General features: G+C 39.9%; 1 long non-coding RNA gene across 1 annotated transcript in view; it reads left to right on the top strand.

The window, feature by feature from the left end:
* The first annotated feature begins 758 nt into the window (after positions 1-758).
* Positions 759-27,630, top strand: part of LOC134356532 (uncharacterized) — a 46,434-nt gene continuing 19,562 nt past the window's right edge. Inside the window, exons 1-2 of the long non-coding RNA XR_010020381.1 lie at positions 759-861; positions 4,454-4,560. This is a non-coding gene — a long non-coding RNA (uncharacterized LOC134356532). The remainder of the gene's footprint in view (positions 862-4,453; positions 4,561-27,630) is intronic.

Raw genomic sequence — 27,630 nt, 5'->3', positions numbered from 1 at the left:
TAAAAACTGTTTTTTTAAAAACTCATAGATTGAGTGCCATCTTGCATCAGGCTATTACAGTGATTAAAATTATCTATAAAGAATAGTGTAACTTGATACATATCAATCTATTTTTTTAAGAGCAGTGACACCTCCCCAGCACTATGTATTGATCTGTTGTCTGTGCATGCACATTATTCTCTCGCTCTCTCTCTCTCATTGCAATGTGAATACACCAGTTAAAGCCATCTCCTGCAAGCGTGATTTAATTTAATGTAGTTGTGCACGGACACAACATAACTGAAAATGAAAATACACTTTAAATAGTGTTTTCTTATATAATCATTAGAACAATATGGAGTAGTAGATATTGCTCATAACTTGTTGCAGATCGAAATGAAATGATCCAGCTTTATTTCAAAGCATATTCAATCAGTGAGGTCTCTGCAGGTATTCAATCATAGTTCATCATGAACTAGATGGTCTGAAGGGCTGCTTCTGTGCTGCAGTGCTCTATGACTCTATGATTCGGTTCAAAATCTGAGTATTTTCAAAAATTGGGTCACAGTTTGCATGTTTCACAATAACTAATTGGCAGTGTTGCTGTGAATTACCATCTGTTCCACAATTGTGCCAAATTAAGCAAGACCACACTCCCAGAAAGAACCTGGAGCCAGCACCGACAGGATTCCTGAAACAAACTGCGGAAAATAACCATTGTTTCTGAGTGTTTGTCATGCCTTCTTTTTTATCTTGCACCACTTCAGTTGCCTCATGCTTTCTGTCACTGACTCTGGCAATATTTAACTTGACAGGTTGTTTTGACATAAAACAAAAAATCTATCAGCAGAAGTGAGGAGTCAAAAAGCCCACCATGCTCTGGTAAGTGCCTGGAAATTATTCTCAGTTGGAAAAGCAGTAGAATTTGCAAGATTGCAGTCATCAAGGTCAAAATGTAGAAAACACCCATGACAGTTTAAGTGCCTTCGGGCTCACTTGCAAATTTGCTTAACTCTCTAGCAGGACAGATGATCTCCTGCAGAAGCATTTTCTATTGGATTAAAGTCAATTTTGGATTTGAAAAGGCGTTGAACTGATTGTCACCATCTAAGCTTGGGATGATATACAGTCAGTGGCCACTTTATTAGGTACACCTCTACACCTGCTCATTAACACAATTATCTAAGCAGCCAATCATGTGGCAACAACTCAATGCAGAAAAGCATGCACAAGTAGTCAAGAGGTTCAGTTGTTGTTCAGACCAAACGCAGAATGAGGAAAAAGTGGGACCTAAGTGACTTTGACCATGGAATGATTGTTGGTGGTTTAAGTTTCTCAGAAACTGCTGATCTCCTTGGATTTCAGGCGCAACAGTCTAGAGTTTACAGAGAATGGTGCAAAAAGCAAATAAAAACATCCAGTGTGCGGCAGATCTGTGGGCAGAAATGCCTTGTTAATGAGAAAGGTCAGAGGAGAATGGCCGGACTTTTTCAGGCTGACAGAAAAGCAACAGTAACTCTGCGGTGTGTAGAAGAGCATCTCTGAATGAACAACATGTCAAACCTTGAGATGGAAGGGTTACAGCAGCAGAAGATCGGTGGTCACTTTATTAGGTGCAGAAGGTACCTAATAAAGTGGTTACTGAGTGTATGTTTCTTCTACCTATTAGACTGTATTTTAAAAGGACTGTTTCTTGATGTAACTGGGGCAAAGGAGAACATTGATATTTCCATTATTGCTATTCATGATTCATTTTTTTTCTCAGTCTTTTGGACCACCTAGAGTTTAATTTACGTGACTAGGTAAGGCCCATTAAATCCCACCACATGGTATTTAACATTTAAATTCATTCTACTGCCAACATCAAAGAGTTCTACACTTTCATTTCAAATTCAGGCCAAATTTTATTTTTACGGAGCATTGAAATAAATGACTAACCTAACCATCACAGGGTAAGAGAAAATTTACAAAAGGCACGTTCAGTTGTTCAGTGAGATAGTTAACAAGGCTCCTATACAACTTTCTTAATGTGTGTTTATGAGGTTTTTACAGTGTAAATGTATTGTTTGAACAATAGGTGCAAATGTTAATTCTCTCTCTTCTACCTCCAGCCAGCATTCTGGGTATAGTTTATTATATATATAAAAAAAACTACCTCTTGTTTAGTTTAAGCTACACATTTAATGGAAAATGACATAAAGTTGTTGCATAACAAGATCACTTTCAGAAAGGACAATTTTTTTTCTTCTGGGATCCAGAAAAATTACTGTAGATTGCATTAACACGTCTAGAAACACAATAGTTGCTTGGCAACATTGATATTATCGATTTTCCCAAGAAGTCTTACACCGTCTTGATACCCATTCCTTCATCAATACTCAATCATTAGCCCAAAGCTCCCTAGTGAAGGAGTCACCTTCCCACCACGTCCACAATGTTTAGGAAGAAGAAGGAATGTGAGAAATTCCTTCTTTCCTTGCTGGAAACACCCTTATCATGAAAGTGAATGGTAATAAAGTACATTTATCCGGAAACTGAATGTCACCAATGATACTGGGTGCTAACAATGAACTAAAGTACTTGTTAGAGGATTGTGAAAATATAGAATGCTACAATTCAAGATTCCTCGTTATATCAGAATCTGGTTTAATATCACCAGCATATGCCATGAAATTTGTTGTCTTCGCGGCAGCAGTACAACTCAATGCACAATAATTTAAAAATGTGAATTACAGTAAATAATATTTATATACTAAACAGTTAAATTAAATAAATAGTGTGAAAATAAAAATTAAAAAGTAGTGAGGTAGTGTTCATGGGCTCAATGTCTATTCAGAAATCAGATGGCAGAGAGGAAGAAGCTGTCTGAATTGCTGAGTGTTTGCCTTTAGGCTTCCGTAACTCCTTCCTGATGGCAGCAATGTGAACAAGGCATGACCTGGGTGATGGGGGTTGATAACGATGGATGCCGCCTTTTTGAGGCTTTTCTCCTTGCTGATGTCCTGGATACTACAGAGGCTAGTGACCACAATAGAGCTGAATGCTGTTCACAACTCTCTGCAGCTTATTTCAATCCTGTACAGTAGTCCACTCCCCGCATACCAGACAGTGATGCAGCCAGTCAGAACGTTCGCCACAGTACATCTGTAGATACTTGTGAATTTCTTTGGAGACATACCAAATCTTCTCAAACTCATAGTGAAATATAGCCACTGTCTTTGTAGATGCATCAATATGTTGGGTTCAGGATAGATCCTCAGAGATATTGACACTCAAGAACTTGTAATTTCTCACCCTTTCCACTTTTGATCTCTCTTTGAGGACTGGTGTGTGCACTATATGTGGTGCACTTCAATCAGTGTCAGGGTTAGACCACTGATGTCCTTGCAACTGTCTAGACTTCCACTTTAGTCAAGCAACTTTACATAGGGTGAAGCAAAACTGGAAATATACATGTGTAGAGGTTTACTACAGTACTGCTGGAAAAGTTACATGCCGAAGGCTGTAATGTGGGTCACAATGCTGGGTGAAGTCCCAGCAGAGCACCTTCGATGGTGTTAAATATGCACCTATGCAATGCTTATTAATGCTGACAGAAAGACTGGGGAATGAGGGGAGTCCATCTGGCACATTCACTTCCTCAAATTGTTTCTAAATATTAAAGGAGAAAAATGTAACTATGAGTTTTGACATGAAATCTTTGCTCATTTTCACAAAGACGTTCAGCAGGGAGTTTCAGCGGCTATGCTAATCTTCTGGAAATCACAGCCCCTTTCCATTCGCCATCAAATGCTTGCTCTCAGTTTTACCAGATCTGTGGTGATAGATAGGTATGTTTTAAAACCATCTTCTATTTTCCACTAAAGTGACTCCAATAAAGCAAGGCCAATACCCACAGATTTAAGTGGCTGTGTATCGGAAAGCAGAGTATTTATTCGGTCAACCAAGAGCCATAGGCACTCATTAGAATGCTGTTTTTCTGCCGTCTGGGCGGCCAAGGGCTTTAAATGCAATATTCTAAGCAAAATCCAAATAATTTTATAAACCTACTGTTGATTAATTACAGCAGGTTTAGATAGAGATGATTTATTAGCTGATTTTCCCACTGGGCAGGTTATTCTGAATGTGAAAGACCATGAAGATTCTCTCTCTCCTTCCTGTTCAAGTATATTAACAAGACATCAATGATAATTTCTGCATTCACAGAAGCCTAGTCAGGAAGCAATTTCACAAGTGATCTTTGTCAGAGATGCATCTCTGCCTGGAATCGGGTGGATTCCACTCAGCGATTCAGGAACAGCTTCTTCCCCTCCGCCATCCGATTCCTAAATGGACATTGAATCTTTGGAAACTACCTCACTTTTTTTAAAATATATAGTATTTCTGTTTTTGCACATTTTTTAAAAAATCTGTTCAATATATTTACTTGTTTATTTATTATTACTATTTATTTTATATTTTTTTTCTCTGCTAGATTATGTATTGCATTGAACTGCTGCTGCTAAGTTAACAAATTTCACGTCGCATGTTGATGATAATAAACCTGATTCAGATTAGAGGAAAGTGAGACAGAACTTGGAGGTAAGATGCATTGTTGCCTCTCTGTTTTTACCTGGACCTCACAGTTTTCATCTACTGATTGTCACTGCACATCACTGTATACAAGTCCTTGAGTAAGTATCCTGGCATTATGACCACATTCCTACTGTGTATCCTGTGGAATGGTTGTAATAATTGTTGTTCACTCTCTAGGATGTCTGTTGTTAACTCTTAAGTAAGTTGTTAGATCTCATAAGGCCATAGGACCATAAGATATAGGAGCAGACTAGGCCATTTGGCCCATTGAGTCTGCTCCAACATTTCATCAAGGTTGATCCATTTTTCCTCTCAGCCCTGATCTCCTTCCTTCTCTTCATATCCCTTCAAGCCCTGACTAATCAAGAATCTATCAACCACTGCCTTAAATATATGTAAAGACTTGACCTCCACAGCCACCTGTGGCAATGAATTCCATAGATTCATTTCTCTCTGGCTAATGAAATTCCTCCTCATCTCCATTCCAAAAGGACGCTCCTCTATTCTGAGGCTGTGTCCTCTGGTCCTATTGGAGTACATATGAAGGCAGATCCTGGGAAGCCCTTGCCCCATGGTAAGAACCCTAATGGAATACCAAATAATGCTAACCCCCAGGAGATTGAATTGGGGGTCAGGACAAGGGTGGAGCTGAGTTAGAGGGTAGATTTTCTATTTGCTTTGAAGAGCAGAATGTGGCCTGTTAACATTTCCCATTAAGACCAGTGACTGCAATGGTTAATAGAGCAAAAATGAATGAGAATGCAATGTTAATTTTCCAATTGAATTTATTATTCCAATTCAAGATTTCGAATTTCTGAACTTTAGTTTTAGATAAGGAAGCTGTTAGAATTTGAAATGCATGTTGTTACTTTGAGGATTAACTTCAAAAAATTTCTGGCTTCTATTATCCTGACAAAAATCACAGCTAAGATTCAATGCATAGAAAACAATATTTCAGAGGTAATGATTTACTTAATTCTGGAGTAACATATGCAGTAGAAGGTAGGTAAAGTGAATCAGCATTAATTGATGGTGAAATTTTGAACTCTTTTTGTGCCATTTTCAGCCCACAAGCTGAAGAATTGACACTTGTAATTCTTTTCACTCCAGCTGTTATTTCCACAGTAACATTAGAGACACCCTAGTTTGCCACAAAGATCCATTTCATTTTGCCGCACTATACTCTCCTGTTCTGTGCAGTCAATAAAATGTCCCATCTGTGTAGGATTATAGAGATGTGGACCACATGAAACTAATGCACTTCAATAAACACTTTGAATGGAATTATTGCAAAAATTCAGTTCAATAATAAACACATACAATTTTTCAAACATGCCATTGCAGAAGTTGTTGCTTTTCTGAGTTTTCTAGCAAACAGTGAGACCAAATTTTTTAAATATTTGTTGGGAGGGAATTGTAAAAGTACAGGATTGAAGGTGGTGATGGGAATTGTGCAACAGTAATTGCTTATGGGATAGTTTTGATGTCTTTCCCATGTTTACTAAATATAAACAAATTTATCTGCCTGTTATTCCTTTCATAGATTTCAATAGTTAAATGGAATACTAATACATTTTTGGCACTTATGGCATTTCCCTTTATTTCTAGGGCTCCCACACTAAACCTAATGTAATGCAGGTCAGCTGGAGCCAAAACTTGCCATATCTTCAGACATCCATATGTGCTACTTTTAAACTGTGAATTAGTAACCACCAAACCGGAGTTAAGATATTGTAATTTTAATATAATCAATTGCAGCAAGTTCATCATCTTGATTTGAAGAAGAGTATTCTTGCAAATACCACAGGCATTTTTTTAAATGTAACTTCTTCATATTGTATAATGTAAAGTTCTTCGTATTGTATAATGTAAACATTTTTAAGTCTTTTGTAACAAAATACTCAAATTCTTTAATGGATATTTAATTTAGAATTACCCTCAAAATATTTATAAGGGCTTAAAATGTTTGGCAATATTTAGGTTTAAAAATGTTAAAGCCTGTTTTATCTTTTCTTAACCTTTATGGAATTTATAAAAATGTATTAATTGCTTCCTCACGTCAGTGAGTGCTTTAGAAAGAAAGTATGTACTTCATAGACTCTCAGGCAGTCTGACTGAATGTAGTTCAGACAATTGTCATAAATTTTCTTCACTTCGTGGCCAGTTCTTAATTTGGCCTTTCTTTCCCTCATCCTTCATTACCCCAATGTGATGTTATTGCATAATAGGGCCTCTTACTATGCTGCTCCTTGCCACAAAGAATTCCTTCCAGACATTACACCCAGTGGCTACTGGAAGGAATTCAAGATAACATTGAATACACTGGAGAAGTTAGTAACTAGCTGTCGGTAGATGCTGCCCCCATTTATTTATCCAGAAATATTACACAATTGTCTTGTATTACTACAGTACAAGAATGACCTCCACAATTCATGACATCAGGATATCCAGCTTTTGGTCTTACATGCGATAATACCACTGGCAGAATAGCAAGGGCAAATTGCAGAAGCAATATACTACAAAAAGATACTACACATGTTGGAAATATGAAAGAAAAACAGAAAATATTGGCATGTTCTATCAAGCTCCCAGAAATGTGTACTTGATGGTTGGCATGGACAGACTGGTCTTGTGTCTGAATTTGATGTTCATGATATCTATGACTTTAAAAGAACAGAATGAAGTGGAGAATCTCATATCGGTTGTGGGAAAAATGAACATGCCAACAGATGAGATACACATTGCAACACACCATTTTTTGGCAGTAAGACAGCACTGTATTCCACCTTACTGCAGTGTGTGAAAGTCACAGAAAGAACGGTATTGACACATTTTGTTGTGTAATGCCTTGCTGAAACATTTTGAAAATTGCATTTCTTTTTGATATGAAGCTGTTTCTTTTAATTTATTGCATTTGGCACAGTAGATGACTTCTGTCAGCTCTTAAAGACTGGGAACCAGTGTAAGTAGCACTCATCAGTAAGGGAATATTACCAATAAACAAATTCATGTTGTAATGATAAGAAAAGGGTAGAGTAGAGCTTCCAGAGATTCATAGGGACTTGCACTGACAAGTGAAGAACAGTACTTGCAAGGACCATATCCTTTGTAAATGCAGACCATGGAAATTCTTCAGTTCCAGAGCTGGATGCTCCTGAATGCAAGTTGCCTGGTAAATCTCAGTAAGCACATGGACATGGTATCCAAACTATTTCACTTTAAAGAAATGCGTGCAAATATCCAAACACACACTGATTGCTCTTGTGGATGAAGGAAAAATTGATGGTCTTCTTTCCTTAAGGGTTAGAAATAATCATTAATGGCATAGAAGTAATTAAACTGTGAGATGTGCTAGAGATTGTAAGAGGTCAGAGATCTCAGTGAGGCCAGTGCAGTTTGTGTATTGGCCCATTAAGTAGCATGGTTTCAGAAAAAAATGCTGTAATTAAATAAAAATGCATCAGCTTTCAGTCAAGTGAGATTGGAAATCTCACTACAGGGGAGCTTTGACAGACCCTAAGCCTCAAAAAGGTGATATTCATCATTAAGGACCCCCATCACCCAGGTCATGCGTTGTTCTCATTGCTACCATCAGGAAGGAGTGTAAAGGTACAGAAGCTAGAAGGCACAGACTCAATGATTCAGGAACACCTTCTTCCCCTCTGCCATCACTTTTCTGAATGGACATTGAGCCCATAAACACTAACTCTCTACCATTTTTTCTATTTTGTGCACTACCTATTTAATATGACTAATATACTTATATACTTACTATATTTCACATCTTTTCTATTATTATGCATGTATGTATTGCATAGTACTGCTACCGAAAATACAACAAATTTCACGACAGATGCCAGTAATATTAATGTTGTTTAGGCACATATAACATTTGAAGAGCATAGTGCTCCAGAGACAAAAATCCTACTAAAATATGGGGAGATAAATTTTCTAATCTATGCCGAGGCATCCAGATATGAGCACAAAATTGCTCTGGTTTGGCTAACCCTATCTGAAAAGTAACGCAGTAGTGTTGTATTGTGAGCTAGAATGGAGGTTGCATAGTTCCCGGTGGGTAAGGTACACAGAGATTATAGGGCAACACCATTCCTGCTAAGTGAGTCAGCACATTAAGAGCTGTCTTTCTGGCAGTCATGGCGTAGTGAGGGAAGGAATACACTATGTTCTGTATGTCTGTACACCTCCGGATGATTGGTCCAATTGACCACCATGGGTGCCCTACATGACTGTGAGATTGGGCTTGGTGATGAGCAGTATTCCAGAATGCAGCTCAGAATGAATTTGTATGAGAATGTAATAAGGAGAAAAAGGTCCATAAGACCATAAGAACACCAGACATAGAAGTAGAATTAGGCCATTCAGACCATCGAGTCTGCTCTGCCATTCTATCAAGGCTGATTTATTATCCTTCTCAACCCAATTCTTCTATCTTCTCCCTTTAACTTTTGAAGCCTTTACTAATTAAGAAACTATCTACCTCCACTTTGAATATATCCAATAACTTGGCCTGCACAGCCATCTCTGCAAATGAATTCCACAGATTCACCAACAATAGGCTAAAGAAATTCCTCCTTATCTCTGTTATAAATGGACGACCCTCTATTCTGAGATTGTAGTCCTCTAGTCTTAGACTCCCCCACCTTAGGAATCATCCTCTCCATGTCCACTGTATCTGGGCCATTCTATATTCAAAAGGCTTCAACGAAATTCGCCCTTATTCTTCTGAACTCCAGCAAGTACTGGCCCAGAGCTATTAAACGCTCTGGATGCACTGATGCAGTTTCCATTATCCTGAGCATTGAAGCCAGAGGGTGAAAGATGATTTATGCAAGGTACTGAGGTCACAGTAATTGATACTTCATTTCCCGCCCCTGCACAGTGTATTTCTCTCAGTACAATGAAATTCAAAGTCATACATAAGAGCTGCAATTAACTTCTGCCTTGCTGGACGTATAGTGCACATATACGGTGTCATAAAAAACACAGCTGATGTTAAAAAGATATCAGTTATGCTAAGGTGATTATTGCGCAGAATGCCCTGACAAAGCAATGCCACGCCTAAATGTTAGCATGCTTTGACTCTCATTAAATCATTTATAAATTTCATTTGGAAATAAGATAGTCATAAAATTTCTTACAAATATTGAAACACATTAGAAGTGTAGGTATAATGACCTGTTCCCTTTGGAGTGAAGAAGAATGGGAGGTGACTTGATAGATATGTATAAGAAGCATAGATAGAGTAAGTAGTCAGCACCATTTTTCTCCGGGGTGGCAATGGCTAAAACCAGAGGACATCCTTTTAAGGTGAGTGGAGGAAAGTTTTGGGAAGATGCCAGAGTTAGTTTCTTTATACAGAGAGTGACAAGTACCTGAAATGTACTGCCAGAGGAGGTGGTAGAGGCTGATGCATTAGAGGATTAGAGGCCTTTAAAAGACTCTTAGATAGTCACATGAATGAAAGAAAAATTGAGGATTATGTGCTATGTAGGAGGGAAGGGTTAGATTTGTCATGATGTAGGACATCATGGTCCAAGTGACCTGTACTGTGCTCGTCTATGTTCTATCTTCGAATAGCAAGCATTTAAATTGTCTTAACACTGATTGAAGGGTAGTTATTCAACAGAACAACGGGGATAATTCATCCAATCATCTCTGAAATAATGTGGCCAGCTGAGAGAACAGCCTGGGCCTCAGAGTTTTGCTGTTGCATAGCATTCGAAAACCAGTTAAGTTGATGTGAACAGGAGTTTTGTATTCTCTATAGATAAATGCTGCTTTTGGCTCCATGGTGGAATATTTGTTCAGGAAACACACTGCACTAAATTGGCATTTTAATTTATACAGACTGAATGGCAGAGAATTGGAAAAGCACACTGTTACAGTTAAACTTGCTTTTCAATAGCATCTTATCAGAATATCCCAAAGTGCTTCAAACACAATAGATTACAGTAGAAATTTGATCAATATTCTTTTAGAAAACAGGGGAGATAATTTGCACACAGAGAAGTCCCATAAACACAGAAGGGTGAATGAGAGTCAAATTTAATTTTGGTGCTGTTGTTTGAATGAAAAGTATTGGTCAGGACCTTGGGAGAACTCCATGTTCTTCTGAACATAATGCCTTGAGTTATTTTATAACTATCTAAAAGATAGAATTACAATTATCCAAAGCCATTAAACAGGGATGGCAAACTGGCAATCTATTTTAGAACTTACTCATTTTTCATATTGTGTTGAAAATCTAACACCTCAGTAATCCAACATTCCCGCTCTATTACTCAAATTCTTAGATCATGACCTAAGATCAACGAGATAAGGGGGTGCAAAAGTTATGTCCACTTGCTGTCAGGGGAATGCCATTTATGTATTGTTTGGCTAATAGGGTTAGGGTTTTCACTGAAGTCACACTAGGAATAAGTAAATATTGCAATATGTATAAAAAACACAATGTGATTCTCAGTCCTTTATGTTCAATGCAAGACTACTTAAAACCTAAGGCTAATGTGAGTGATCCAGATATTTTCTGCAGTTGATGACATTTCCCCCATCCCCAACCCCTCTACTATTTCTTCAGTCACTGCACTGCACTGAAAAATCACTTTTAATCCACTTTTTATAACACTAATTAAATTGTAAACACATGCTGGTATTCATGTATTTATGCACATCTTATTCCATGCCTGTGCTTCAACTTCAAACTTTACTTTTATACATTTCTTTATTCTTTATAATTAGTAGTTGTTGTTCTTTTTGTTGCGTGTTATGCCAACACACCACAGCAAACTGCTAATATATGTATTAAGAATAAAGTTGAATAAAGTTGATCCTTTTGTGAATACAGTCCTGTTACTGGATATGGCCAGAGTAAGGAACTGCATTGACACAAGTGCTATCAGGCAGAATAAAAGAGGGCAGTCTTGCCTTATCTACACCTACTTAACATTCTAAACACACTTACACTCACAATGTAACAAAATTAAGAACAGAAGAGATTCACTAGAGGCCAATTTGGTTGGCTGTTTCATTCAAAGAATTTTTACTTGATAAATTATTACCAGCTTAAAGCATTGATGTTTTGGGAAGATAAAAACCTGTTTAAAAACTCTCAGAAAGCCTTCTCTGGGAACTTGCTGCAAAACAGGACAGGAATTTAATGTTCATCTATCATCGAGCTATTGTTCTGTAAATACATCTGCTTGGAACAATATTTAAGCCTGTGAGAGGTAGATGAACATTCTTTTTTGGAAGGCAGACAATCAGGCTCAGAAAAGCATATTACACCCTGTATTCCATACAAATTTAGTTGCACTATCACTATAATCCCCTAGAACTGTTGTAACAATGATTGGCACTATTAGCCCAACTGATGCTATGAGAAAGAAATTACCCGCAAACCATTAAAAGCAGAAATATGCAAGCAATTGCCCACTTCTATTTGGTATCTAGAAGTTAACTGACTATGGAAGCTTTGTGACTGGTTATCAGATCTATCCATACTAACCTTTGGCCTTAACTGACGCATACTTTTAGATACAGATTGTAACGTTTCAACAGTAAAGCCAACCGTCTTCCTCAGGCACTGAGGGTGGAGGAGAAGAGGCTGTTCCTAAAACATTGAGCGTATGTCTTCATAGTTATTAATATTTTTAAAATAAATATAAATTCATTTAAGTAACATTAATTAATATATTGATATTAATTAAAAATAGAGCAAAATGACATGTACTTTTATGATGAATTTCAGAGTTCAAGTTCAAGTTGAATTGTCATTCAACCATATACATGTATACAGCTAAATGAAACAGTGATCCTCTGCGGACAAGGTGCAAAACACAGATTATACAGTCATACACATAGCGCATCTAGTTCCCAATCAAATGAAAGGGACTGTGCCTAAAGTGCTAATGAAGTTGATATCAAGTATATCAGCATCTCTGCTCAGACTTCAACAGAATGTCCCTGGACTCACTTGTAATCGGTAGGATGGAGTGAGAGCATGCCTGGCCTCCATTATGTTCCAGTGCCCAGAAAACACTGCAGTAGACCAGCAATTCTCTGCAGAACCACTCGTTACTTAGGTGCAAACAACAGGAATTCTGCAGACGCTGGAAATTCAAGCAACATACATCAAAGTTGCTGGTGAACGCAGCAGGCCAAGCAGCACCTATAGGAAGAGGCGCAGTCGACGTTTGACGAAGGGTCTCGGCCTGAAACGTCGACTGCGCCTCTTCCTATAGATGCTGCTTGGCCTGCTGCGTCCACCAGCAACTTTGATGTATGTTGTTTCGTTACTTAGGTGATGCTTTCTGACCTGTTGAGCATTTTTCAATGCTTCTTGTTTTTTTAATATATTTTGGAGTTTTAGCATCTGCTGCAATTTGTCCTTGTGTCTGGCACTACAAATAGTCAGAAGCTGTAGCAAGTTTTAAATTTACTAGACATATCTATTAGTTTGTACTAATAATGCAAAGTGGTAAGTTCAGCCATGACTTGAATACTGACCTGAATTTTTGGCTTAAAGAGCTGGTCTAGTCTACAGCGTGATGGGGAGTGATGATCGTGCATCTTGTGGATCTTTGTGAAAATGCAAAGATGTTCTTCTCAGAAGAAAATTCACTGCCCTTATTAATTCTGGCTTATATCTCAATCCACATTTCAGAATGCAGAGGGCTTTTAACTACCCTCTGCATTCTGAAATACCCCAGTGAGTGATTTAATTACACCACATAGGCCAAGAAAATCTGATGTTCCATTATTAGCATGCTGTCTGACCATTGTTTCATTAGATCCTAAGGCACAGAATAACTGGATGGTTGTATTTCCATCTGGGTAGATGCTGGGGTGGGTGGATAGAGAACGATGGTGGAGAGTGGGTGGAAAGGACAGACTGGTAGTTAGTGGCTCGATCTGGCCTTCATCAGGGTGTAATCAGGTAAATGCAAAGAGTGAAGATCGGAGACAGATATAGAGGGCTTCACGGTTTGAAAGGATGGAGACAAAATGGATCAGAGGAATGATAACCATGTGGGGTAAGGTGGGTCAGGACTCTAGGGGGATTTAATGCTCAGAGTGACAGTGCTTTGTGGCATTGAATTTTTACTATCAATAACATGCCATTAATCAGGACATGCCAATGTGTTTTACAGCCAGTGAAGTACATTTGAAATTGTGCCCAACAATTTCTGCAGAACTCTTTCAATGCCACTGTTTATTAGATTGGTGATCCATAGCCTAGCCTCTGTCACCTCTTAACATCCCATAACTGATCACATATCATTTGGTGTGAAGGACCACCAATGGGAGCCACTCCAAGGAATCAACAATCTACATACACGCTAGGATTATCCCTTCCATCTATCGTTGTATTTCTACATGTCTTGGGATGCCTTTCCATTTCAGTAGTTTTATACAGGAAGATGTCATTTGATTCTCAATGAGAAAAGATGAGAATGAGGGATAGAAACATAGAAACATAGAAAATAGGTGCAGGAGTAGGCCATTCGGCCCTTCGAGCCTGCACCGCCATTCAGTATGATCGTGGCTGATCATCCAACTCAGAACCCTGTACCTGCCTTCTCTCCATAGCCCCTGATCCCTTTAGCCACAAGGGCCATATCTAACTCCCTCTTAAATATAGCCAATGAACTAGCCTCAACTGTTTCCTGTGGCAGAGAATTCCACAGATTCACCACTCTCTGTGTGAAGAAGTTTTTCTTCATCTCAGTTCTAAAAGGCTTCCCCTTTATCCTCAAACTGTGACCCCTCATTCTGGACTTCCCCAACATCAGGAACAATCTTCCTACATCTAGCCTGTCCAATCCCTTTAGAATTTTATACGTTTCAATAAGATCCTCCCCCAATCTTCTAAATGCCAGAGAGTATAAGCCTAGTCGATCCAGTCTTTTATCATATGAAAGTCCTGCCATCCCAGGAATCAATCTGGTGAACCTTCTTTGTACTCCCTCTGTGGCAAGAATGTCTTTCCTCAGATTAGGGGACCAAAACTGCATACAATACTCTAGGTGTGGTCTCACCAAGGCCTTGTACAACTGCAGTAGAACCTCCCTGCTCCTGTACTCAAATCCTCTTGCTATGAATGCCAGCATACCATTCGCCTTTTTCACCGCCTGCTGTACCTGCATGCCCACTTTCAATGACTGGTGTACAATGACATAATGAGTGAGAGAAGGGGGATTTTATTGTAGCCTTATTTTCAAAGGTTTCAGCTCTGCTGGAATATAGATACCTTTCCTAGTGCATCTGGACATGGATAACCCACAAAACTTTCCTCTTGGTATTGTTCAATTCTTGGGAAAATTGACCAGGACTATGTAGATCAGGACGAGCTTCTCACAGGAGAAGGAGAGGGTGGGTCTACAAAGGGGGTGTTATTCACAGAGGATCCTTGGAATGTAGTTATGCTGTGGAAGACTTACAAACGTATTATCCAATGCAGAGATGGCATAAACATGAACTCCCTTGGATGCTGGGTGGGAGTTGCTTGTACTACACTAGCTACTAAACCCTGTGTAAAGCCCTGTCTCAAATGGGTGCCAGACAATGGAAATTATACAGTGGTTTTCCCTGACATGATTATCATAATTCCCACTCCAAAATTTTACCCAAGATAAAAGCTAGCAAATAGGCTATAATAATAAAAAGATTCAGCAAACATCAGAATAATCACTGAGCAGATCACATCATGACTTGATAAGCTCCAAGTCCATACACCTCTCAAATACAACAACCACACATATAACCATATAACAATTACAGCACGGAAACAGGCCATCTCAGCCTTTCTAGTCCGTGCCTAACTCTTACCCTATCCTATTCCCACTGACCTGCACTCAGCCCATAACCCTCCATTCCTTTCCTGTCTATATATCTATCCAATTTAACTTTAAATGACAACATAGAACCTGCCTCAACCATTTCTGCTGGAAGCTCATTCCACACAGCTACCACTCTCTGAGTAAAGACGTTCCCCTTCATGTTACCCCTAAACTTTTGTACTCTAATTCTCAACCCATGCCCTCTTGTTTGAATCTTCCTCACTCTCAATGGAAAAAGTCTAGCCACGTCAACTCTATCAATCCCCCTCATAATTTTAAACACCTCTATCAAGTCTCCTCTCAACCTTCTATGCTCCAAAGAATAAGGAGCTAACTTGTTCAACCTTTCTCTGTAACTTAGGAGATGAAACCCAGGCAACATTTTAGTAAACCTCCTCTGTACTCTCTCAATTTTATTGACATCCTTCCTATAATTTGGTGACCAGAACTGTACACAATACTCCAGATTTGGCCTTACCAATGCCTTATACAATTTCAACATTACATCCCAACTCCTATACTCAATGCTCTGATTAATAAAGGCCAGCAAACCAAAAGCTTTCTTCACCACCCTATCCACATGAGATTCCACCTTCAGGGAACTATGCACCATTATTCCTAGATCCCTCTGTTCTAAAGCATTCTTTAATGCCCTATCATTTACCATGTATGCCCTATTTTGATTAGTTCTACCAAAACGTAGCACCTCACATTTTTCAGCATTAAACTCCATCTGCCATCTTTCAGTCCATTCTTCTAACTGTCCTAAATCTCTCTGCAAGATTTGAAAACCTACCTCATCATCTACAACACCACCTATCTTAGTATCATATGCATACTTACTAATCCAATTTACCACTCCATCATCTAGATCATTAATATATATTACAAACAACATTGGACCCAGTACAGATCCTTGAGGCACACCACTACACACCATCCTCCAATCTGACAAACAGTTATCCACCACTACTCTCTGGCGTCAGATTTAGGTGAAACCCCTTTTTACAGGGCATCTCCAGAAACATAGCTTGTTTTTAACCCCTCGCTAACAAGTCAAAGGACTCAGCGTCGAGAAAACCACCTTTCTCAAATTCCTTATGTCTAGGGTCGCTATGTCTCGGGTCCCAACAGGTCGGGATGTTTTGACCACCCACACCCCAAAATAAGCAAATACTCTGTAAATGCTGCCCACCTGTCAGCAAGAAATAATAGATCATACACTGCATACAATTATAAAAAAAGTATATTTACAAATTTCTGCTTTATTGAACAGTTTGTAGGAAAAGAAAAAGTTAAAAATATAGAAAGGACCCATTACAGTTAACCCAGTCCAAACATGCACACAAGTTGGAGCTCACCTTGAGGTTGTCTTTAACTGATGCGCTGGACCCACAGTTGGCATGAAAACACACACTACCTTCTGAATATTGCTTGAAATTCATCTAAAAAAAAAATGGGCTCTCCCACCCCACCCCCCCAGGATTATTGATCCTTCCTCCTTGAAGCCATTCATCTTCACAAATCACCTTGTGCAACAGGGACAACATCCTCATCTATCTTCCCTCCTGCCTTCTCTGTGCTCCTGCCAAAAAGACTTCAACCCTCACCAGTATCCGTCACAAAAAACCTCTCCACCCTGCAGTTTCTTGAACCTTCTCCTAATTCTACTATACTGACTGAATGACACTACATTTCTAAGCATAAACATCACAACCCTTTATTTTTAGCTCAAATCCAAACATGCTGAATGCAGCACAGACTGTTCTAACAGAACTGCTAAAAAGAAATACCTACAGCATAGCAGTAAAAGTCAGGGCATTACATCGGGATGACCAGATATTATCTACAAAATAGTTAAGGAGCTGGATTTTGCATCTATTCATGAATTATATTAGTTGAACAGATCACGAAGGCACTGAAGCATGGGTCTCATCTATGTAAAAGCCAGAATAGACAGGAAAATGAAATTTTATTTTTTGTACGTTATGAGCTTCTGGAACATTTTGGTGAGATTCAACTCATTCTGTGTCTTCTAGATGGAACTGAACAGGTGTGGATGCTGTAACGTGCAGATTAGTGTCCTTACAGGGAACATTTAGTCCTAGTAATCTTCTAGATTGATTCAGATGGCCCAAGTCAGTCAGACAGGAAATTTTACTGAGTATTTATTCTTCATTTGCCCTTTTTTCCCTTTTTCAATTGCAGTGATGAGTTTGAGAGTAGGGGATATTGAACCGGAAGAAATACTTAGCTATCTTTTCCTTTTATTTAGGATACAGTGCAGAAACAGGCTTTTCCGGCCCAACCAACCCATGCCGCCCAACCACACCCATGTGACCAGGTAACCAATAAATGCGTACGTCTTTAGAGTGTGAGGGGAAGCCAGAGCACCTGGAGGGAACCGACACTGTCATGAGGAGAATATACTAACTCTCTACAGGCAGCAGCAGGAATTGAACCATGGTCACAGGGTCTGTAATAGCATTTTGTTAACTTCTCTGCTAGCGTGCAGCCCCATGTTCTAGCTATAGCGGTAATAGGAAGCTTTAAAGTAGATTCATAGAGTCATACAGTTATACAGGTCTTTCAGCCCAACTCATCCACGAAAAAACAAGTTGCTCACGTTTGGTCTGCATCCTCTGAAATTGTTCCTATCCAAGTTCCTAACTAAATGTCTTTTTAATGTAACTGTAACAGCAGGTATTCCCCTGCCTGTATTGTCATACATTTAGACCTTTTTCCAAATGATTCTCCAAATGTGGGGAATTCCTCTATTTTGAAATAATTCTGGCTCACCTCCAGTCTCCCACTGTTCATAAACCTGAACTTATCCAGCATTATGATGTCTTGTCTCACACATGGTTCTACTTCATATCATCTATGTGCTTGTTGGATCTCATCATTTCCCAGGTCCACAGGGACTGCAATTTAAAATTCTCATCCTGGTTTTGAATTTCCATCAAAAGGTACCAGCAACACAGCCATTCTGTTGTTGGACCAGTGACCTGGAGGCCTCCATCAATGTTTAGTGACAAGAGTTCAATCCTTCTGCTTCAGCAGGAAGATTTAAATTTATATAAATTGAACATATAAACAAATGAGATCCTCCATTGTTCGGGGTCGATCGTCCTAGCTGGATATGTGATACGCAAGGCAGTCGAAAAGCCAGGGCAGTTTGAGATGGAGAGCAAGCCTTTGCCCATGTAGCAAGCTCAACTTCTCTTCACAGCTGATGAATACAAAGGAATGGCAGAGGCCGATACAGTTTGGCACCTGCAGCATCACAGGAGTCCCCAGTCAGCTTTGAATTCAACAAAAGACTGCTTTAGGGACTCCGGTTCCAGATTTTATTTCATTTACCATGAATAAGGTATAGCCGCAAGGCAGCGGAGGCTAGAGTTCAGAGATTTCCTTCTCCTAGATGAGCTGCCAACCATGGCTGATGAGCCCCATCTGCCTGAACCGACTGGTTTTAACATGCCAGTAACCTGTGTGAGCTTATCCCCCTCCCACCCTGGCTATGACACCCTTAAGGAAACATTAAGGAATCGCTTATGTTTATGATACCAAAATTAGTATTATAAACAGAAGAGATTCTGCAGATACTGGAAATCTTGAGCAGCACATACAAAGTGCTGGAGAAACTCAGCAAGTCAGGCACCATCTATGGAGTCGAATAAATGATCAACGTTTTGTGCTGAAGCTCTTTGTTAGGAGGGGAAAGTAAGGGCACAGAAGCCTACATAAGAAGGTGGAGTGAGGAGAACGGGTACAAGCAATGGGTGAAAGGTGATTCCAGGTGATGGTTAAAGGTGGGTAGGTGGGGGTGGGGGTTGAAGTAAGAAGCAGGGTGGTGATTGGTGGAAGAGAGAAAGGGCTGCCAAAAAAGGAATCTAATTGGAGTTGACAGTGGACCATGGATGAAAGGGAAGGAGGAGGCTTATCAGAGGGAGATGATGGGAGATGAGAACCAGAATATGGAGTGGAAAAAAGGGGAGGTGTGGAGTGTGGAGAAATTATTGAACATTAGAGAAATTGATGTTCATCCTGTCAGGTTGGAGTCTCCTCTGAAGAAATATGAGGTGTTGCTCCTCCAACCTGAGAGTGGCCTCGTGGTGGCAGTAGAGGAGGGCATGGAACGACATGTCGGAATGGGACTGGGGGGCCCAGCTGAAATGGGTGGCTTCCAGGAAATATCACCTTTCACGGCGCTCGATGAAGTGGTCCCCCAATCTGCATCAGGCTACACTGACGTGGAGGAGGCTGCTCCAGGACCTCGTCTCAGCAGTGGAGACCTTAAACCAGAGGAACCTCTTGTGCCATCTCTTACGCACACATCCTTCAGAGGAGAAAACCGAATGTTCTTTCCCCATCTATATGCGGTTGATTTTTTTAATGATGTCTGGAATGGCCTGGCAAGTAATTTGTAATTGGTTTATTATTGTCACAAGTACTGAGACAGGGGGAAAAGTTTTGACTTGCAAGCCAAACAAAGAGATCATTCTTAACATGTGTACACCAAGGTAGTACAAAGGATAGAGCCACAACAGAATTGTTACAGTTACATTACACTTACAAAGAAAGTGCAGTGTTGCTAGACAAATAAGATGCAGAATCAGAATTACTCATACAGTAATGTGCAAATGTCTTAGCACATATACATAGCTCGGGTGTCAAAGGCTTTTGCACAGTACTGTACGTGCTAACTTGGAGCGGAGAGTGAGTTTGTAAGTCTGACAGGGACAGAGGATGGTGAGGGTGGAGTGCCAAGGGAGGGGTGTGGGACGGGTGGCAGAGAAGAAGTGACAGGCACACCAGACAAGGTCACTTGATGCCAAGCATTTGGTTATTGATCATCACAAAATGTCTCTATGGTGCTTCCCCTTTTTGCAACTGTGATTGCCATCTCCCTGCCCCCTTTCCACTTTCAGTCCACAATAGAGACCAATATCAGAATCAGGTTTATGGTCACTCGCATATGTCATGAAACTTGTTTTTGTTTTGTGTGTGACAGCAGTACAGTGCAATACATAAAATTAGTACAGTATTGTGCAATAGCCTTGGGCACCCTAGCTATATGTATATATGTGTCTCAGAATTTTGCAGAGCACTTTATTTCTTTAACATATGTACATTAAAACATACGGTGAAATTTATAGCTTGTGTAAACGAGGATATGCTGGGTGCAGCCCACAAATGTCCTCACACATTCTGGTTACTACTTAACATACTTACCATAATGTTCAGCAGAAAAACACAGGTAACAAAAACACTAAAAGAACAAAACAAGACGAGAGAAAAACAAGCACGTTTCCCATCCTCGCACACACTTGCTGCTTCACACACACACACAGGCCTCCAGCCCCCAGACAGATCCTCTCCAGGTTTCCAGTCCTTGGACCTGGACTCTCAGATTCACAGATATCAGGTCTTAAATCTCTAATCCCTGGGCTGGATTTGCAGAGTTAACATTCGGTCCTCTACCTCTAGACTCACCAACTTCAGTCTTCGACCTTTCTACTCTGGGCGCACAGAGCTCTGGACTTTGACGTTTGACTTCGCCCTCCGACTTTGCTGAGCTGTGGGTATCAACCCCAGGACCCGCAGATCACAGGTTAAAAATTTGGACCTCAACCGACCTGACCTCCAGAATTGCTGGCGATCAACTCTGGAGTGCTTTGAACCTTGACTTTCAAACTCACACAGATATTGATCCTGGAGGCCTGGGTGGTGGGGGGGTCACTGACTCTTGTGATTCCTGTCTATACAGACTTTCAACCTGGGAGTCGCTGGTCTCCTCAGTGTCTGTCGACCTGAGGGCCATGTTGAGGTGGATTGAGGGAATGAGAGTTCATCTTATATCAAAAAAGAGGTCTGTTCAAGAGACTTTATCAGTGGTATAGACATTGTCCATGATCCTGATGATACATGTTTTCAAGGTTTTGTATCTTCTGCCTGATGGAAGGAGGAAAACAGAGGATCACTAGGTTGTGAGGGGTCTGGAGGCAGTGGGAAAGGTTGATGGCATCAATAGAGAGGAGACTGATTTTCCTGGTGGAAATGGCTGCTTTCATAGCTCTCTGCAATACCTTGGGCAGAGTAGAGATAGAGATGGGCAGCTAACACTGAACCAGCCTGTTACCCACACTTCCCATGAATGAATATTTTAAAAAGAGATATAAAATCATCACCTGTTACTTGCCATCTCTTGCCACCGCCCCCCCCCCCCCATCTCCCCCTTCCCTCTTTATACTGGCTATCTCCCCTCTGTTTTTTTTTCAGTCCAGGGGAAGGGTCTCAGTTAAAAAAAGTCAACTGTCTATTTCCCTTCACAGATCTGTCTCAATGAGTTCTTCCAAAAGTTTATTTTTATGCTCTGGAGTCTAACATACTCAGTATCCTGTGTCCTGCTCAGTTACTTCCAATCATGTAGTCTATCGATACAATAGATTGGAGAAGGCACCTACAGGCCAGAATTGATTGTGTCCACTTATACAGCAAAACAAAGTTTCTCAACTATTTAATTGGTGCAATAACCCAAAACCCTGATAACATACCTAAAGTACTTCAGTTTGTCCCTGGTCTGCTGGACTTATTCTGTTAGGTGTGCCAGCGCCAAGAGAAAGAAAACTGCAGCATTTCTAAACACAAGAAATTCTGCAGGTGCAGGAAATCCAAAGCAGCACTCACAAAATGCTGAAGGAACACAGCAGGTCGGGCAGCATCTATTGAAATGAAGGAACAGTCGATGTTTCAGGCTGAGACCCTTCTTCAGGACTGGAAAGGAAGGAGGACAACAACAGAATGAAAAGATGGGGAGGGGGAAGGAGGATAGCTAGAAGATGATAGGTGAAGCCAAGTGGATATAGAAAAAGTGAAGGGCTGGAGAGGAAGGAAGCTGATAAGAGAGGATAGTGGACCATAGGGAAAGAGAAGGAGGAGGTGACATGCAGGTGAGAAGAGGTAAGGGGCCAGAGTGGGGAATAGAAGAAGAGGGGATGGGGAGGGATTTTTTTACTGGAAGGAGAAATCAATATTCATGCCATCAGGTGGGAAGCTACCCAGATGAAATATAAGGCATAGCATTTCTATATAGCTGTGAAAGTCAAATTTAGCAATTTTTATCTAGGGCTTGATAGAAGTGATAATGAAAAAGGGAAAGAATGAATGCTAGTTAATACTCATGTCCCTTAATCCATTATGTAACATTGATCAAATTTGAGGAATTCCATTCAGAACTTGTTCAGTTTACTCAATATACCAACAAGGTTCCAACATAAGATACCCTAAAGGAAATTTATGCCTTAACCTTACTACATTCCTACTAGGAGGTTAAACAAATACAGTTAGCATACTGTAACACACTGTAAGGTTTCACTGCTGATGTAATGGCCTCTCTATAATGTTCCACTGCTAAGGTAATGGGTTCTCTGTAGCAGCAATGTTTGGGTTATGACTAGAGATAACGGGGCATGTTAGCCAATGAGCAGATGTTGTTCTTTCTCATGTGTCTGGGAGAGGGATTTTGCAATTTTTTTGCCAGGGAGAGATGAGGAGAGAAGAAGCGAATGGAGATAGTTGGTAGACTGCCAGATGGAGTGAACTTGGAGAGAGGGTCCGAAGGTCAGCGACGATGGGAGGACGTCGATGACGGACGAACGGCCTTATCAGTGAGCTCCAACGTTTGCGCATTAGACTGTTTCATGAGAATGAAACCTTTTTTTTGTTTCTTTACTAACCATATAGTCAAATTAAGAACTATAATGCTCAATCGTTTAATCACATACTCTGTACTGTTTGTTATTTCATGGTACTGACTGGTAACAGGAGACACATCGCGCAGCATCCACCAAAACGAGATTTCTTAAATTTGGCTGGGTCAGGGGCTGTCTTCCCCTAGATTAAGCCACTAGCTGAACTGAGAGTTACAATAGCTTAAGCAAAAAATAATAATTTCCATTTTTAAGTGCCTTTCATGTTGCAATACATACCAAGAAGCTTCAAAGAAATATTTATAAATAAAAATATACACCAAGCTCAGACAGTTATCCAGAAGTTCATCAATGAAGCATATTTTAATAAACATTCTGAAGGAAGAAAGAAAGCTTAAGAAGTGGAGGGGGATTCCAAAGGGAATTCTGCAGCTTGGCTTTGTTCAAAGCACATCCACCTGAAAAGTAAGCTCTCTTTCTCACTCCACAGATATTAGCTGACCAGTTGAATATTTCTTTCTCCTTCTATGCTTATTTCTCTCATTCTTTAGTTAGGGCCTTCAGCATTTTGGGCATCGAGGGAGAGAGGAAGAGGAGAGCCATCAGCAGTACCACCGATGCGGCAGAGAGGGCCTCAAGATGGCTGTGGCTCAAAGGAGGGGAGCCATGGAGTCATAAGTAGCAGCCATCTGGACATAAGCTGGGGTCTGATCAGCCCCGGCTGGGTCACCTGGAGGAGGTTGTATGATGTTGAAAGACCCGAAACACCCGATGATTCCAGGAACATCACTGAAGATGTGTCCAGAAGCATCAATAGATGTACGTACACAGCTGGAGGATAGGACATTTGCCAAGGGACAACCACCAAGGGATTTTTTTTTGTAGTTTTCTCTCTCTGTAATAGTCAAGTCACTTCTTATTGTCATTTCAACCATAACTGCTGGTCCACAACATAGAAAAAATGAGATGTTTTCCAGGACCATGGTGCTACATGAAACAATACAAAAACTACACTGAACTACGTAAGAAAAAACACAAAATCTGCACTAGACTACAGACCTACCCAGGACTGCATAAATTGCACAAAACTGTGCAGGCACTACAATAAATAATAATAAATAATAAACAAGACAGTAGGCACAGTAGAGTGTATAGTATGTCGGTGTCAAGCCAGGCTCTGGGTATTGAGGAGTCTGATGGCTTGGGGGAAGAAACTGTTACATAGTCTGGTCATGAGAGCCCAAATGCTTCGGTGCCTTTTTCCAGATGGCAGGAGGGAGAAGAGTTTGTATGAGGGGTGCGTGGGGTCCTTCATAATGCTGTTTGCTTTGCGGATGCAGCGTGTGGTGTAAGTGTCTGTAATGGTGGGAAGAGAGACCTCGATGACCTTCTCAGCTGACCTCACTATCCGCTGCAGGGTCTTGTGATCCAAGGTGGTACAATTTCTGAACCAGGCAGTGATGCAGCTGCTCAGGATGCTCTCAATACAACCTCTGTAGAATGTGGTAATGATGGGGGATGGAAGATGGACTTTTCTCAGCCTTCGCAGAAAGCAGAGACGCTGCTGGGCTTTCTTTGCTATGGAGCTGGTGTAGAGGGACCAGGTGAGATTCTCCGCCAGGTGAACACCAAGAAATTTGTTGCTCTTAATGATCTTTATGTGTTATAAGGCAGTGTTAGGTCACCATGCTAAGGCTTTCACGACACTGTGGTGGAATTTGAAAACAGGGAAGGAGCATTGAATAAGCAGGAGTTCAAGGCCAGCAAGCTCACAGAAACAGGTCAGGAGAGGGTAAGATCTTAATATTATTGCCCTCTGGCTTCACATCCAATTCAGGTTACCAACCATTCCAGTCTTGTATCTCACATTTTCATCATCTGATTTTTTTTCTATTTCTTTCTCCTTTTGCAGCATTTCTGATTTTATTTCATGTAGTATCTCTTCCTATCTACATGTCCTCTTGACCTACCTGTACCACCACCACCACAAGTGTCATTCAATCTTTACTAGATTCTAGCCTTTCGCTGACGTACTGCTGTGACCCTTTTTACCTCTGCTCTCTTTCTCTGCAACTTCTAACTTAGAACATATAGAACGTAGAACAGTAGAACATCAAAACCAACTCGTCACACCACGATCATTGTGCTGAATGTGACACCAAGATTAATCTAAATTTTTTTTGAAGGCATATGATCCATTGCCCCTCATTCCCTGAATATTCTAAAAGCCTGTTTACTGCCATTATTACATCTGCTTCCCCCATTATGTCTAACAGTCTGTTCCAGGCACCTACTACGCTCTGTGTTAAAGAAAACTTGCTCTGTAAATCTCCCTGAAACATTTCCCCATCACCTTAAATGCATATTCTCTAATATTTGACATTTCTACTTTATGGAAAAGATGCTGTCTACCCTTTCTATGATCCCATACTTCTATAAACTTCATCAGGTCTCTCCTTAGCCTCTACCATTCTTGAGAAAACAATCCAAGATGGTGCAAACTCTCTCTATGACTTATTGCCTCTAATCAAGGCTGCATCCTGCTTCCTGTACCCTTTCCAAAGCTTCCAAATCCTTCCTGTAGTGGTGCACCCTGAGCTGCACATGATGCCTCAAATGAAGTCTTAGCAAAGTTTAATATGCCTTCATTGTTCATATACTCATTGTCCCAACTGAAAAAGACAGGTATATGATTTGCCTTCTCTACCACCATATCTTCCTGGGTGGCCGTAAAGCATGAATCTATTTTTCTTCCAGTACTGATGGAAGATCATTGACTTGAGATATAACCTCTCCACAGACGCTGACTGAATTGCTGAGTGTGCCCTACATTTTATGTTTTACAGTTTAAATTTCCAGTGTCAGTGGTACTTTCCCTCAATGTTTTAAACTACTTCAAAATCTGTTCTGTCTTTAAACTATCAAATAATTTTAAACAGTTTCACAGGAAACAATCATAAGTCATTATGATTATGTTCAAAACAATAAGATGATGTCTTGTAAATTCATTTTAATTGGATGATCAGTGTTAAATCAAACATTACAGTCTTTGGATCCCCAGTGAAACATTAAACACTGATGATAATCACAAAATTGTCTTCACAATGCCTTTTTAAAGGACTAACGTATTTTCATATTTTATGCTAATACTCTTTAAAAAGCCAATTTAAATAGACAGGCACATATTGGTTAATCAGTCAATAATATCTTTGGAGAAGCAGGATGGAAGCAATTTCTTACCATTATGAGAGATGATTACATCATTCAGGACTAAAATATTAATGGAAAAATAACAGAGCAAGTTTCTCATAAAATATAAAATCGTAAATAAATGAATAATATAATATATCAAATGGGAATTATTTAGTACAATTTTAAATACAGGTTGAACTTAATAATTTTTCCAAATTAAGTCCAGATGCTTGAATATAATGTTTCTGGTACTTAATATAGTACTCACTCCAAAGATGCAAGGCTGATATTCAGTAATTTTAATTTCACTCTACACTGCTCTTTATTCCAATCTGCCTTTCTTCACATGACACATAAAAGTAACCAGGATTTCTCTCCTTTCCTTAGCCTCTATAAAACATGCAATGCATTAATGTAATGAGAGGAAGCGGTCAGGCAAGCAGTAAGAAGATTTTCCCCAAGGCAGAAGTATTTAAAGTAATAAGATGTAGGTTGCATGTGAGGAGTCAAAATGCTTTCACCTAGAGGTCATTTCCAATTTTCAATGCACCACCTGGGAAGATGGTAGAGGAATATGATCTCATATAATATTTAAGAAGTATCTGGATGAACACTTAAATCTCCAAGTCATGGACCAAATGTTGGACCAGTCGTAGACCAAATGTTGGTAAATGAGATTAATAGTTAATGATCAGCAGGGACAGCTAGGCCAAAGGGCCTGTTTCAGTTTTGTCTAACATTATGAATCTATGTTGGTGGATTACAAAATAAAACATTCAGAAACATACTTCACACAAAAGCACTGTTTGGCTTCTCTTTTGCAGGTATAGCGTAAAGTGCAGAGAAGATTAACAAAAAGTTGTTTCATATAATTTAATGGTGTTTGACTTGTCTGCAATCAGGCCAACTGTCTCTCAGGTATTTCCAAAATATAGTAACATGTCAAGAGTAGAAAATTGCAAGAATGTGGAAAGACTAAGGTCAAACGAGACTGAGGAGAAATTAAACTGAGATGTATTGAATTAGAAGAGAGCTAAACAATGTTACTAGGAAGGTACTACTTTCCTTGACAAGGAAATAAATAAACAGAAGGCTCAGAGATGTTAATCAGTGGAATGGCTGGAGAGAAGTTGAGGAGGAAAAGAAGTACAGTAGTTTTTTGGGACTGGTTATTTGAAAAGATTTCAGAGATAGAACCATCATCACATCAAACCACTTCAAGAGACTTATCATGGCTAGGTATGACCAAAGTGGTTCAATTTTTGATTGGCATGGGAGCAAATGGGCCTAATGGCCTCTATGTTAATATT

This window comes from Mobula hypostoma, chromosome 14 (genome assembly GCF_963921235.1).
Source record: "Mobula hypostoma chromosome 14, sMobHyp1.1, whole genome shotgun sequence".
NCBI classification, from domain to species: domain Eukaryota; kingdom Metazoa; phylum Chordata; class Chondrichthyes; order Myliobatiformes; family Myliobatidae; genus Mobula; species Mobula hypostoma.
The sequence above is the reverse complement of the archived record's forward strand: the minus strand, read 5'-3'. Positions and strand labels throughout refer to the sequence as shown.